The sequence below is a fragment of the Hirundo rustica genome, chromosome 5 (genome assembly GCF_015227805.2).
Source record: "Hirundo rustica isolate bHirRus1 chromosome 5, bHirRus1.pri.v3, whole genome shotgun sequence".
Classification (NCBI taxonomy): domain Eukaryota; kingdom Metazoa; phylum Chordata; class Aves; order Passeriformes; family Hirundinidae; genus Hirundo; species Hirundo rustica.
The window spans coordinates 47,740,413-47,755,230 of NC_053454.1; the positions used below are offsets into that span (position 1 = coordinate 47,740,413).

Here is a 14,818-nt window from a genome sequence, read left to right on the forward strand (position 1 = left end):
ACAGTAATGGCAATTTCATAGTTTCATTTGAAAATAAATCAGAACAAATAAGCATTTTCTTTATGTTCTATGAAAATAGAAATGGTTTCCCCCTTAATGCTGCACTGTCATTAAGTCTCTGTGTATTTTTGCAAAGTTGCACCAGCAGAGGCATGAACCTTCAGTTCACTGCAAAACCAGAGAAAAGTCTTTACTCTTTAGCCTAAAAAAAAATGTTACAAATAGTTGAAGAATCTTGGTAGATGATAGAACTAGCTGGGGCAGAATTGACAGCAGTCTGAGAGTCTCTAATTTTGTCCTCAAACAACTACAACTTGCAAGCTAATTTAAGGGGAAAAAAAAAAAAAAGAAACTTGGAGAGAGAACTGATTGAAAAAAGTCTTGTATTTCACACAGCACTGCATGCATCACTCCTTTAGCAAGCAAGTCTCTAGGAGACTTTTATGGATGAGACTTGTAAAATTGCCAGACAACTTTGAACTGAGTTTTCACTTTGATTTGAGGAATATTTTCTACTTTGATTTGTGCTGTAATACACATTAGAGGAAAGTGAGCTGTATCAAAAATTGAGATTAAACTTGTAATGTTTACGAGCAAAATGAGCAAAATTAAAAGTGCAGCCAATCAATGTTTGCTGCAGTTAATCTGTCTACATAATACATATGGGAAAAGTTAATTCCAGAGTTGTGGTGACACTTTCAAGATGTGATGGCATTTGAAATGCAGTTTAGATGTTCACTTTAATTTGAAATATTTTAAAGGGTTGTTTGTTTTTTTTGGGGGGAGGGGGGTGGGAAGGAATAATCTTGAGTAAAAACTGTGGGTTTAAACTGAATTTTAGCAGCCAGTTTCTACTTCGGTGCCACTGTTTAGGACAAATTCTGCTTTGAAAACAGAGAACACTTGGAAGCAAGTCCAAGACATGCAGGTGATGGCAGAAGTAAAGCCATCAGTCTTCTTCAGTACTAATATTGTATGCTATGTTACTAATTCTGGTGTTTTTCAGTAACGCTGCAAACCTGAATTCACACTGTGAATCACCTGACATGCCACTTCTGTCCCCATGCCACCTATCATGCACTGGTACAGTTTGTGAGTTAACTATATTTTCTTAGTTCACTTTTGTTGTAAGAATTGCTTACATAAGAATGACAGCTTCAACTGATTATGGGTTTGGGAGCTTTTTCGTGGTTTCTGGTTTCAGTCACTATGATATTGTTTGTTTTACTCTTGACTTTACTGACAGATTTTTGTTTATGAGGAGCATATCTTTTGAAATGAGATCAATAATCAGTCAGTCAGCTTAAGAAGCTGTCTGTTTACTTGACGTCTGTTTACTCCTATACGGAGCAGGAGCATGAGATATCTCCTTAACACAGACCCGGATGATTTTAAGGGTGAGGTATCAGGTTTGTTATAGACAAAACATATACTGTGAAACAAGTTGAAATTCAACAAAACAAAAAAAACAAACCAAAACAAAAGGAGCAAACAAACAAAAGCAAAACAAACAAAACCCAGAGACATGGACAGGGAACTGTCTGCAATTCAGCAAAGGCAAATGCAGGGTCCTGCACTTGAGGAGGAATAACCTCATGTACCAGTTCAGGCTGGAGGCTGAGCTGCTGGGATGCAGCTTGTGGAGAAGGTCCTGGGGGTCCTGGTGGACACCAAGCTGTCCATGAGCCAGGGTGTGTCCTTGTGGCCAAGAGGCCAATGGTGTCCTGGGGTGCATCAGGAAGAGCATTCCAGCAGGGCAAGTGAGTTGATCCTGCCCCTCTGTTCAGCCCTGGTGAGGCCACATCTGGAGTTCACTGTTCATTTCTGGGCTCCTCAGGACAGGAGAGACAGGGAGCTTGTGCAGCACATCAGTGAAGGGTGACAAAGATTATTGAGGGGCTGGAGCATCTCTTATGAGGACAGGCTGAGGGAGCTGGGCCTGTTCAGACTTGAGAAGGAACAACTGAGAGGGGACCTCATCAATGTCTGTCAGTATCTGATGGGAGGTGCCAAGAGGATGGAGCCAGGCTCTGCTCAGTGGTGCCAAACAGAGGCAGTGGGCAGAGACTGATGCACAGAAGTTCCACCTGAACTTGAGGAAGTTTTCTTCCTTTACTGTGTGGGTCACTGAGCACCAGAGCAGATTGTCCAGAGATGTTTTGGAGTCTCCCTCACTGGAGATAGTCAGAAACCATCTGGACACAATCCTGTGCTATGAGCTCTAGGATGACCTTGCTTGAGCAGGAAGCCTGGATCAGATGACCCACGGTGGTCCCTGCCAGCATTACCCATTTTGTGATTCTCTGCTTCTGTAATGGCCAAGATATAGTTTAAGCTGTTCCTTGCTATTGGCCACTGTTGCTGTCTCACTTCTGAGATTAAATAATTAGCATTCATGCATTGTATTGTACCACCACCTAACTCGTCATGATCCGTTATATTCCACCGAGGCAACGTTTTTGCAATAGATGCACTAGATTTATAAATCTCTCTGGCTGAGCTTGAATATCTGCTTATTACTTAGTTTTAGTTGTGCTGTGTTTTACTCTGAAAAGAGGGATATGTTCTTTTTGGACTTAGATGAAACTTTACCATACATTATTTTTTCATTGTAGTCGTACAGACCCTAAGGGTCTGAGCTTTCGAGTTCATGGGGAGAGTAGAAAATTGAAAACATAGACTTCAAAGTTTCCAGCTTTCAGGTATTTATCATCTTTGTATAAATCATATCAATCCATTAATGATTTTCAATATATTCTTTTTAAAGATTTCACATAAGCATTAAGAGTTATGAGCTAACACGTGACTTTCTCATGGATTTGGATTTATTTGCATATACTTCATAGGGTCACAATGTCTGTCCTATTAGTTTTTGTAGGAATTTGCACAGCCAGTTCCTTTAATAGGCTTTGTGGCTGTATGTTGTGCAGGAAGAATCAGGAAGAGCATTTTAAGAGAGTGATGTCCAGAAAATGTGTTTGACAGTACTCTGTAAGTATCATTTTCTTAATTTGTTTTGTCATCAATTGCTGGTTTTGCATCAGTAGAACAAAGTACTTGTTTTTAGAGTGGTCTATTACAGATGAAAAGGATGAATCAAAGTGAATGCCTAGCAAAAGAAAATGTTACCTTGAGCCTGAGCTGACTCATTATTTCCTGTTGTCTTTATACCGAGAATCTGAGCTGCTGCCACTTGATAGCTTCCACACTGTTCCTTTTGAATCTCAAAGCTTCATTGAAAGCAGACTTTACAGTTACAGAAAAGTCAGATTTTTAGCAAAATAGCAAGCAGTAAAACGGGGGAAAGGGCTACCAGAAACATTTTCCAAGCTAATTATTTGTTTGTTTATGACTCTAAGTGTTGGAAATATCATGACAAACCTTTAATTACTGCTGTGGAACACGGACTTAATGGACCAGTGAGTGCAAATGGCTACTAGAATAACCGTTTATTGTACTGTTATTTCTTGTCAAAGTGTAGTCTAATCAGTACCATGTAAAAAAATTCAGTCTTACAGTCTTACACAGTCAGACTGTAAGACTGCTTTCTTGTGCGTGGACACATAGCTGGTGCTTTCATCTATTCACTCTTGCTAGCTGTGAAAAGCCAAGGCAGCTGTGAATGATTGAAGAGTATTTGTTGTATTGCAGTTCAGCAGAATTGCTTCTTGAAACAAAGCCAGCCCAGCAAATAAGTTGGTAGAGATTGTTTGGCTCATATCTGCAGAATGCATTAATAAATAATATACTGGGGGGAGGAGGGGGCTAAACCAGGATGACAATGTAAGGTATTCTATATTGTAAGAAATAATCTCTCCGGGTGCAGGTGTGATAATTTTTAAACATGCTATGTGTTTTGGGTTGTTTTTTTTTTTCCTTTAAGATAGATGGAGGCACAACTCTGTCGGCATCCTTTTTAGATGCTTGGAGAGTGCTTTCTCTGTCCCTGTTGAGGCATTTAATGGCTGCAGTGTTTATGCATATGCATGTCTGCACAGTTAGGGACTGCTGTGTAAAGTGGCATTCCAAAGAACCAGCACACAGCCCTCTGCTTCTGGTTGGAAACTTCTCTTTGAGGGGCTTATGTAATATCCCTTCATTATCTTGGGCAGGCTACAAGTGCCTGTTTGCATGCCTTTGGCAAGAGCTGCTCAGATCTGTCTCCTGGAGTTACATGCTTTCTTGTGAACAATAGGAAAAGCCAAGACCATTCTTTTAAAGTATGGTAAATGTGGGAGTGAAAATGATACCATTATACTTGCCGGGGGAAGGGAAATTTAGTGAGTTACAGTATGTAATGTAGTTTCCCTCTGGAAGTGGAAGTTTTTATTCCACAGGCTGGTTGCATATTCTATCCGATAGATATTTTATTATGCAATATTGGCAGCAGGGTGTGAAATACAGACCTTTATCAGGTGAAGGGAATCTTAGCCATATAGCTGGTATGGCATGTGCCAGCTCACATACATGTACACCGATATGCACAGTGCTGGGAGCCTTGAAACGTGTTACTGGCTGCTTAGGTGTTGCAAATATTTAGGCGGAATCCATGGACTGCAGTCCTGGATAGAGACACACATACTTTACAGAGGAGTTTTTATGGGTCTCTTCTTAATGTTCATTTTTATACATCAAGACCAAAAATATTTTTGTACATCAGTTGTCTAAAAGTAATACTGGCTTGTTCCATTAACTATCTCTATGTTGTTCACAGAAATATTTGAGAAGTATCCATATATTCAGTATTCTTTAGTCTGACAGCAATGGATATATCTTTTTAATCCTACCATCCAGTTTATCATTCTCAAGCAATATTGTGGCCCATGCTATCAAAATTATTTTTTTCTTCAATAAGTACTTTTAGAGAATTATTTCTGTGCAGTTAAATCATTCTAAAATTCAAATCACTGTCATAAAAGCAATTAATAAAAAGCAAAGACCTGCATTTTTTATTCAAAAACACTACTCTTGCAGTATCAAAATGGATGTAAGCCAATATTTCTCCCTTTGAAAAGTCTCTTGGCATGAGTCTGGTCAATTTCTTGAACACTCTATAAATAAAACTTATGGCCTAGCGTGGTTTACAGCTTTGAAAGCTAACTGAAGTGGATTTGTTGGACTGAGGTGTTAGGTATGACATTTGTTTAGAGCCAAAACGTTGTTGTCTGTGATTTTCGACAGTTTATTTTTTTGTATATGGGAAGGAAACTTCATGCAGTGCAGGGTGTTAGTCTGAAGCTTGTACTGATGAAGATCATTTCACTATTCTTCAAGTCAGGAGTACCGAACCCCAGATCTTTTCCACCACCAGAGGACAGCTGGACTTTTTGAGGTTTTGGGGTTTTTTTTAAATTCTAATTCTTTGCTCTTAAATTCATAACTCAAATATCTCCTAATTATCAGCAGCTGAAGTCTTGACAGGGAACTGCAGCCCTACCTAAATTTCTGTGTTGGCAACTCCCTCAGGGGCATCACAAGGAGGGTGCAATGTTTCCTGTGTTCCTGGCAAGGTAACAATTGTTTTCCTAGTGCAACTCAAAATTATGCTAAGTCTTTGCCTAGTATTTCTGCAGAGTCAGTACAGGAAAGTTTAGAAGATCCCTGTCTTAACATCCACTATCGATTTCAGGTCAAATTATTATGAGCTGTGTTAGTGAAGTTTTCTTTATTAAAAAATACCAAATAATTCCACAGAAAATTAATAAATCTGTTTGCTATTTCCTCAGCCAGCAAAAAAAATTGCTGGATATAAACTGCTGTCAGACTACTTCTCCTACCACACCAGCCCCTTCTTCTCACACCACTGATGGTATCACAGAGTCACCAGAGGAGCCCACAGCTGACTCTGCTTCATCTGCCACAGCTTGTGTCACCTGCCTGCTGGCTCTCCACTGCAGGACTCATGTGCCATGAGCTGTGTTTTAGTGACTGAGCTCAATCTTACCTGATACTGCCCTAATTCTAAAAAGCCCAATCCAAACTAACATACAAAGAACCTCTCTGTTCTGGCCATCTTCAGATAAGCACACACAGACAGATCTGTGGCACAGTCACTCTGTACCAGAGGGAGTTGTCCTCAGTTTTCTGCCCTGCAAGTCTTTCCCTAACCTAACAAATCCATCTTTTTTCTGTTTTTTTCCCCTGACTTTATTTTTTGTCAGAATCAAAATAAGCCTATCACCCCAGCTGTCGCTAGCCCACTAGCCCCTGTGCTCTCAAACATGAAAAATTCTTTCTCATTGCTGCTTCTGAGGATGTTGGTGACAGAAAGTGTTCTCTCCTTGGCACCGTTGATAAATCTGTTGCAGAACGTACTGTAAGTCTGAAACATCCGTAGTGATGGGGTACCAGAAGGTTTCCCTAGGGCCTCTACTGTCATGAGCTCACTCCTCTGTCACAGACCAAAATCCCACTCATGACATGCACTGAGCATCTTCTTGTGCTGAAAGCCGTAATGCCTGAGAGTGATCACAGTGTGCCAATAATACAGTGGGCTGACATCTCCTCTTTTGGCAGTTAAACAACCAAGGCCCATGCTCATCTAGAAATACATGAACTCGTTATAATGCTTAAAGAGCAGAGGAGATCTGGTGTTTCTGAACTCTGCAGTGGTTTGAGGTGCGTGCTTGAGACACTTGGGTTTCAGCAGGCCAGATACATCCAGTAGGATCCAAAAGCTCCACGGTAGTTGTGGTCATAGCATTAAGTCCACACAAGCACGGTTCTGTTGTGCAGAAATGGTGTCTAATTTGGAGCTGGATAGTGTAAAGTCTGTTTGCAGAGTGGCCTAAGCAAATGCACACCAAGTTTCCCATGCAGATACATAGACTTGAGTGAATCTCAGTTTAAAAAGCTACTGTATTTTTAGGCCTTTCAGGTTATTCCAGTAGCTGGTCTTGAAGTCTGTCATCTAGAATGAGGATGAACCAGGTTCTCTCCTGTTGATTCTCAGCAGATTATTTTTTTTTTGTTTTGCCCTTGAGTTTTTTGGATGAGTAATGAGGTCTTGACCACTCAGCAGAATGGGATATGATCTCATTTATATTGCTGTATCTTCTGGCTTAGATTCAAAGGTGTTATTAGAAGGCAGGACTTTGGGCACTGTGGTTGATCTATATTTATATTAGAGTACAGTATATGAAAATCTGATCTGTTTTATTTAAGAGTCATAAAATTATAGGCATTAGCCTTACTAACTCAGGAATATTTGAGTTTGTGTGATTTTTTGATAGAAATGTCTGTATTATACATAGCAGTTTTCCCTTTCTCCTCTATACCTCTCCCTTGAGTACTGTGCTGTAAAATATTTCTTAAGCTGCTTGAGAAGACCAGTTTTTAATCTTGAGAAGCAATTCCTCTGAAGTTTAAGAAGAAAACTCAACACTGAGTTACATGAATATAAATCTAGGTTAACTTTACTATTTTCTGTTACCTGCATTGTAATGATATAACCAATGGCAAAAACGTTTCTGAAACATCTGAGGAAGTCAATTTAACTTCTCTCTGAACACTATTTTATACACGGTTGTTAGCACATAATCATGTTACACAGCATTCTGATAGGGACATCATGATTTTTCCCTAGTTTGCACACTATTTTCTTCCCCAACATTAAAACATATGATTTAAGCTAGAAAATATATTGAGAAATGCTACATGCCACGGATGGGTGTGCATGTTGGAAACAGCACTTTACTTCATTTTTCCCTTTCATCCTGCCTGGGAAACCCGGACGTGTTTAAAGCTGCCCTAGTGAGCTTTCCTTCAACCTTCACACTTTTTCTGCATTGCTTAATTGTGTTTAATAACCATGAATGCTATGCAGTGTCATAAAGGCTGAACATCGTTTGCTGGGCCAGAACCCGGAATACATTTAACAACGTATTGAGAATGAAGTCATATCAACTCAAGTGTTTAGAAGCTATGCATATTAAATGGCTGTTAGTAGAATCACCAAAATCAATACTTCATTTGTGTCTCAGGATGTGACCGCACCGGAGTTCATTCATTCCTTGTCTAATTATTCCTAATCTGCTGCTCCACATGTTCAGCAAGTGAAGCAGTCAAGATAATAAAGTTGTGTTAAGGCGAACCTGGCAATAATGCAAGTGTTTTGGATAATAGAAGAATTTTGTTCATTTTGTTGCTTAGTAACAAAAGTACCACAAATAGGTTATGTAGAAAAAAAAAAGGAATTTTTAGTCAGGTATTCATATTTATAGCTCATGATTAATGTTGGTGCTCAGTTTTGACAAGACACCGTGTTTAGGTTTTGAATCTGCAGTAAATAAGAAATGGAAAAGCCACTTGCTTAAAACAGTATTTTTGTATTTCTTCATTAAAATCCCAAAGTAAGTGGCAAATAGGATTTTGTTTCAGGACAGAATTATTTTGAATTTTATATATATGATTCTTTCCTTCCCTGTAGGGAACCCAAAATACAGTTTTAAAATCTTCTGCTGGTGTTTTCTCTAGGCTAAGCAGGAGACTGTCTAATTGGTGTGCGTTCTGGCAGGAGAGGTCTGTAGAGCATGAGAGCAAGATAGAGCAAGTGCATATGTGTAACTTTCTTTATCATGAGAACATCCATGTACTGTGAGACCACCTTTATTTGTCCTTGGGTCCCTCATGCTGCATACAGAACGGGCACAGGAGTTTGTAGCTGTGTACAAATGGATTTTTCTACCTCTTTGTTCGTATGATGGGAAAGATTTTTTACAAACCAGTGAAAATCTCACAAATGTACTGTTGGACCTCAGCAGCAGTTTTGTTGAGATGAGCCCAGGACAGTGCTTCAGTAAGAGACTAGAGCAGGCTGTATTAATTTCAAGAATAAAACAACTATTTACATAAGAATAGTATTTTTTTAGAGTACTACTAGCCCATTATGTATATGAGTTTATGTGTGCATTTTTTTACACCTTTGGCCTTACAAAACAAAATCAATTTCTGAACTGTAATACTGACTTCTGTACTTAGTGGAATGACCAAGGGTAGAGCATATACCACCTTGACCCATAAGAATTATTGCAGAGTATGTTTGTGTAAAAGATCTGAAATGTGAATAAGGATGTAGAAATCTTTGTCTTGAGTTGTAGGAGGTTTCCTGTTGACCTTGGTAAAATGACTTTACCTGAGATTTGACGGTTTCAGACAATTTCCCCCACCTAAATAGCATTATGAAAAGCTTGTAGTGGATGTTATTCGTGAGTTTTTCTTTTCCATTATAAATGGAAATCCCAGCCCATTATAAATGACTGGGCTGGAGGTCATTTTCAGCAAGTGCAGTTCCTCTTGGGCTGGAACTATGCCTGAATCATTTGCTGTTGCTACTTATCCCAAAGTAGCTTAGTGTAACATATTTTCAAGTTGTTTCAGTAGCCTTAGAATTAAAGAATCATCAAAGCTGGAAGAGTTCTTCAAGATCATCAAGGCCAACCACCAACACAGTACCACGATAATCACCCCTAAACCATATCTCCAAATGCCAGACACCTCTTGAACACCTCCAAAGACAGTGACTCCACCATCTCCCAAGCAGCTCATTCCAATGCCAAACCACAGTTTCACTGAACATTTTTTTCTAATATCTAGTCTGAATCTCCCTTGGTGCAATTTAAGGCCATTTTCTCTTGTCCTTTCTCTTGGGACCTGACAGAAGAGAACCTCACCTCGTTACAACCTCCTTGTGGTCGAGAGCAGCAGGGCCCTCCCTGAGCCTCCTCTAGGTGAAACAACCCCAGCTCCCTCCATTGCTCCTCATCGGACTTGTGCTCCAGACCTTTCACCAGCTCCATTGCCCTTCTCTGGACACAATCCAGCACCTCAATGTCCTTTTCTAATGGAGGGGCCCAAAACTGAACACGGAATTTGAGGTGCAAGTATAATGGGACTGTCACTGCCCTAGTCGTGTTGGCCATGTGATTCTTGATAAGGACCAGGATGCTATTGGCTGTCTTGGCTACCTGGGCACATGCTGGCTCATATCCGGCTGGCTGTTGACTAGAACCCCCAAGACCCTCACTGCTGTGCAGCTCTCAATCCACCCTTCTCCTCGCCTGTAGCACTGCCTGGAGTTGTTGTGAGCCAAGGGCAGGACCCAGCACCTGGCCTTACTGAACCTCATACTGTTGTCCTCAGCCCCTCAGTCCAGTCTGTGCAGATCTCTCTGTAGAGCCACTCTGTCCTCCAGCAGATCAACAGGCTGATAATAACTTCTCTAATTAGTATAGTGCTGGTAAAGGTGGAATTACTAATCTTAATCACAGACTTATGACTACTAGAAAACACAATAATCTAACCTCAAGGTATTCTAATAGTACGTGCTTCTAATGAACAGTCAGTATTTTGAGAGCAGCATTCACTCTTTCATGCTGTTGACTAATAAAGTATGTGCTGAATTATGCTAGAAATTTGAATATAAATTTTTGGAGGGTTATGAACAGTTTACTTTTAAATTGTAGTTGTTTGTGATGCTATTTTAAATAATATTATTTATTTCCATTTCATTTCTAATAATCATAAAATAATTATTCATAATACAAAAATTCAGTAGGAACCAAAGCAAACTTTAGATTATTGTCTTTCAAGACACCCTGCATTAGTTATGACAGCAAAGTGTAGGTAGTATTGATCTTGAATGTTAACTGTCTTTCTGTAAAAGGCAAAACATTTCAAAGCTGCTAAGTTCCTTCAGCATTTCTGGGAAGTTCAAATTGTTAGTCCCTGCAGTAAAGCTCTGAATGTTTACTCTTTCCTAAAGGTCAGTCAAAAATAATTATTATAGAGAAACTAGTGCTACTGAAGCGAAGACAAGACATTTATTTTTGTAGAATAGGCATTATCATCGTTATTCCAGGGCTTCCTGCCTTACCAAGAATTCAGTTATGATTGAATTTTCATAATATTGCAGTTTTAGGAAAAAATACTTAATTACAAAATATTATGATTCTTGTACTAAAGTTGAAACTTCATGTTTTCTATGAGAGGTCCATTGCTGGACTAGAGGACTAAAATTCAAAGTTTCACACATGGGTAAATCTTAAGCATTCAAAGTTAATTCCAAAAGCCACCTTCTTACTTGGTTTTCAAATCAGTTTGCATTTTAAGTACATTTGATAACATCAGATTACTCCAAGCTTTGAGGCAAACTTGTCTTTCTCTCTCTCTCCCTCTTTTTTTTTTTTTAATTATGCCCATTTCCTTGTATTTTGTCTTTTTTCTTTAAGTAGTGATTTCAGTAGCTTGTAATGTGTGTAAATATTCATATCAGATATGGTTTATATACAAGATGATTTCTTTTGTTTCCGGTCAGTTGGGAGGTGGAATAATTGTGAGATGCTGTTATAATGGCAAGTGCAGAGAAAGCTTAGACATGCTGCCTCAAAGGTATGGAAGGAGGGGCATCAGTATCTGTGTAACTACAAGAGAGTTCCTTCTTGGGAGCTGGCTGTATCAAGTAATAATTGTGTTCTTCGGGTTCATTGTGTGGTTTACGACCATCCTTGGAACAAATTTGCATGGTATTTATTTTGTCTGTGAATTATTGCTAGCCCAATGTCTATAGCAGATTGCTCATAAACTTGATCACCCACAATCTGTTCAAAGACTGGTTTTCTTCTGCCTATTTCTGTTTCTGTTTATTTTGTCTTATTCAAGGATAGAACTTCCCTTGCTAACTTGGGTAGCAAAAGATCTTTTAATCTGATAGATCCATATTCAGTGCTTGAGGTTTCTGTGTGCTGCTTAAATTATTCACAGCAGTATTCATACAAAATCTTTCATGTCTATAAATGTTTGAGCTATTGTGATTTAGCAAGCACTGAATTTCTCTTCGTTGTTTTTCTGTTTTTTCGAAGTGCAAGGAAAGGATTACTTTCATGAGTTATCTTCTAGGGGTTACTTCAGGACTATGTTACCTAAGAAATTAAAAATACACTGTTTTGATATCTTTAAAACCTAGGGGGGGCGTTGCAAGTATTGTTGCTAAATGCCTTGGGCATATATCACTTCAAATTATAGAGTGCTAACTTGAATTCATCCTGCTCCCTTCCTTAAAGTGAGATTACGTTTTATTAACATCTTTTGTTAGACCGGATGACCTAATTGAAAAAAGGCTATATTTTTCATACCACTTACTTTAATGAAAGATCTGATCTATACTCCAAACCTCTGTTTCCCCTGTAGTCTTTGACTTTCACAGGTACATAACACTGTTTGAAATTCTCACATTAACATAATTTTCCTAAGCATCAAACTCTCTTGCCATGAGTGACATTAGGTAACTAAATTACCTATGTACTATTTAAAAGAATTTACAAAGAGAATGAAAAGAAAGAAAACAACTAGCAAAACCAGCTTTCATTATTTTCTTCCTCTTTCTTGTTTTTCGGTTTTATCTTGTGTCCTTTGAGTGTCATATTTCTGGACTCCTGCCTTAGCATAAAATAGTGGTTTGCAGGAACTTGGTGAAACTTGCTCTCATCTTCTCAGGAGTCTTCTTCTCATAAATTAGAAATTAACCTGGATCTCTGTTATTTTTGAATAGCATTAATAGTTCCTGACATTATGTGTGCTACATATTTTAAATTACCTATTCTTGTACAAATATACTGAAAGAGCTTCTCAGAATTGACTTCTCATGACATTCAATCAATATATGACTCAAATTCCCATCAGCCTCTTCTCTGATCACTTACCTGAGCACTAGACTATGAAAATCTTCAGCTAACTTGAGTAAGAATGTATGAAGAATGTCTCTGAAAGTTTTACATTGGGTTTGATTTTTGGTTGTTTTCTTAGTCTTATTACAGACTGTAAGCTTATAGAAAGCATTTTAAATTTAAACAGTAAAGTTCCATTTACCAGAGACTATCCATATTACCAAAGCAAAGACTGAATATAAATATCCTCTTTTACGAGGATTACGTCTTTTCATGGTTTTCTCAACATAGATGAGCCTGCAAGATCACACCAGATTTTCCAAATGTTGTGGTAACAGAAGATGTTTCATATACTCTTGTCTTTCTTGTAAGCAAGCATTTTATTCATCCCTCATAAGTCATTGTTAGGTGTAGTTGGATGTAAATTGTAATGTTCTAGTATAGAAATGAGAGTGTAGATAATTGTGTGAGATGTCCAGGACAGAGTGCAAATATGATGAAAAGTGTAAAGGCTTAAAAATTAGCAGGAGAATACCACCAAACTTTCTGTGAATTCCGAGTTAATCTGCTACTAAAACTTCTAGGTCACCCATTCCCAATTTTGTGTATGTTATGCATGATGTATACAAGCTACTTAAGACATTTTTCAGACTTTGAAGGATGTGTGAATTTTAACTCAGTGCAAGAGATTGCTGCTGGGTTAAATGTAGTATTCTCTGAAATGATTAATAACTTCTGCTATTATTACAGAATGTGGGAGAATTTATGTTCATTATAAACACCATTACAATTATCATCTGTATTATCACCATTATGAGCATTTTCTTTTGCTGTATCCAGCTCAAACATCATAGATCTCCGTCCTCCAAAGAGTCTAAGTCTTCCCCTTTCAGACCCGTATCATGACTGAAGTTATAAACTCCATTTGTTTGGTCCACAAACTAATCTAATTTTGCATATGTGGACAGGGAAATATTTCATTATGGAACTAAATATATAGGGAGGAGGGGGAGAAAAAGAGTGAGTCTCTGTAGAAAATTTAGCAAACTTGGCCCGAAGTAAGCTACAAATCAAACCCCAAAGAGCCTTGCATAGCAAAGAAAGTTTTGCACAATCAAATTTGTAGATAAATCAGTATTTGGGCTCACAATGAGTAAGTACCTATCACGTTAGTGCTTAAGTAGCTGCATCATGATTGAATTTTTAATGGGTAAGGCCTCTATTTTAAATCCCTTTTATATGCACTGTATCAGTGCCAAGATTTATTCTTATTTCACTTTTTTTTTTAAAAAAAATTCTGATTCTTTTTTCCAGAAGTGACTTCCTAATGCATAAGATATAATATGATAGTGAAGGTTGTGTCTCAAGTCATTAGCCTGAGAAGTTTTCATCAATACAGGTAGTAATTTGGAAAACCAATCTAAACTGCCATGTAGGGAAACAGATTCTGTACAGGTTCATTACGCTTAGTCCAGTTCAAATTTGGAGTACTACTTTATTTGTTTACTTGTTTTTCCCAGCATGAAAAATGCACAATTCAAATTCATATTGATATTTAGAATTCTTCATGGACCCATCTTCATAAATAATAACCACTGGAATTTTTTTTAGTTAAAACTAGTATCATCTGCTGGACTCGGTAGGATCTTATATTCAGCCTTCGCAGCCAGCCGGGATCAAATAGATTTCAGAGTTCCAGGCATCCCTAGACTCATAAAGATACAAGTGCATGGCTGACTTCATCCTGATTTCACTGCCTGGTCCTGTAGCTACTGCTCTCTGGACTCTGGTTTTCATCTACCCAGGTAGGGGCTGCAGAAGGCTGGTTCAAAATACAAAGATGGTAGGATAGACCAGAGTTGGAGTCGTGCTCCACACAATCTGATTTTCGGCACCCTGAGTATCAGTGAGCCACAAATGCTGATACAACATGGTAATTACTCTACTAAAGCTAAATTTGCCAGAACTTACTGTTTTTTCAAGTCTAATAGTGCCTAATGACAAAAAGTCATTTTGCTGCTTAAATTGCCTTGTACTACATTAGGTGCATCAATAGGAACTTTGTCAGAGTTAAAGCTGTTGGATCAGATTGTTAATTGTGCAGATATTGAGACAACTTTGCTTACAGAATGCTTTCTCCTGACCAAAGAGTTTCT

At 38.4% G+C, this 14,818-nt stretch overlaps 1 protein-coding gene across 1 annotated transcript in view; it reads left to right on the top strand.

Moving 5' to 3' along the window:
* The window catches only part of GALNTL6 (polypeptide N-acetylgalactosaminyltransferase like 6), a 443,050-nt gene that overhangs the window by 327,817 nt on the left and 100,415 nt on the right, over window positions 1–14,818 (top strand). The gene's annotated exons all lie outside the window — the stretch shown is intronic.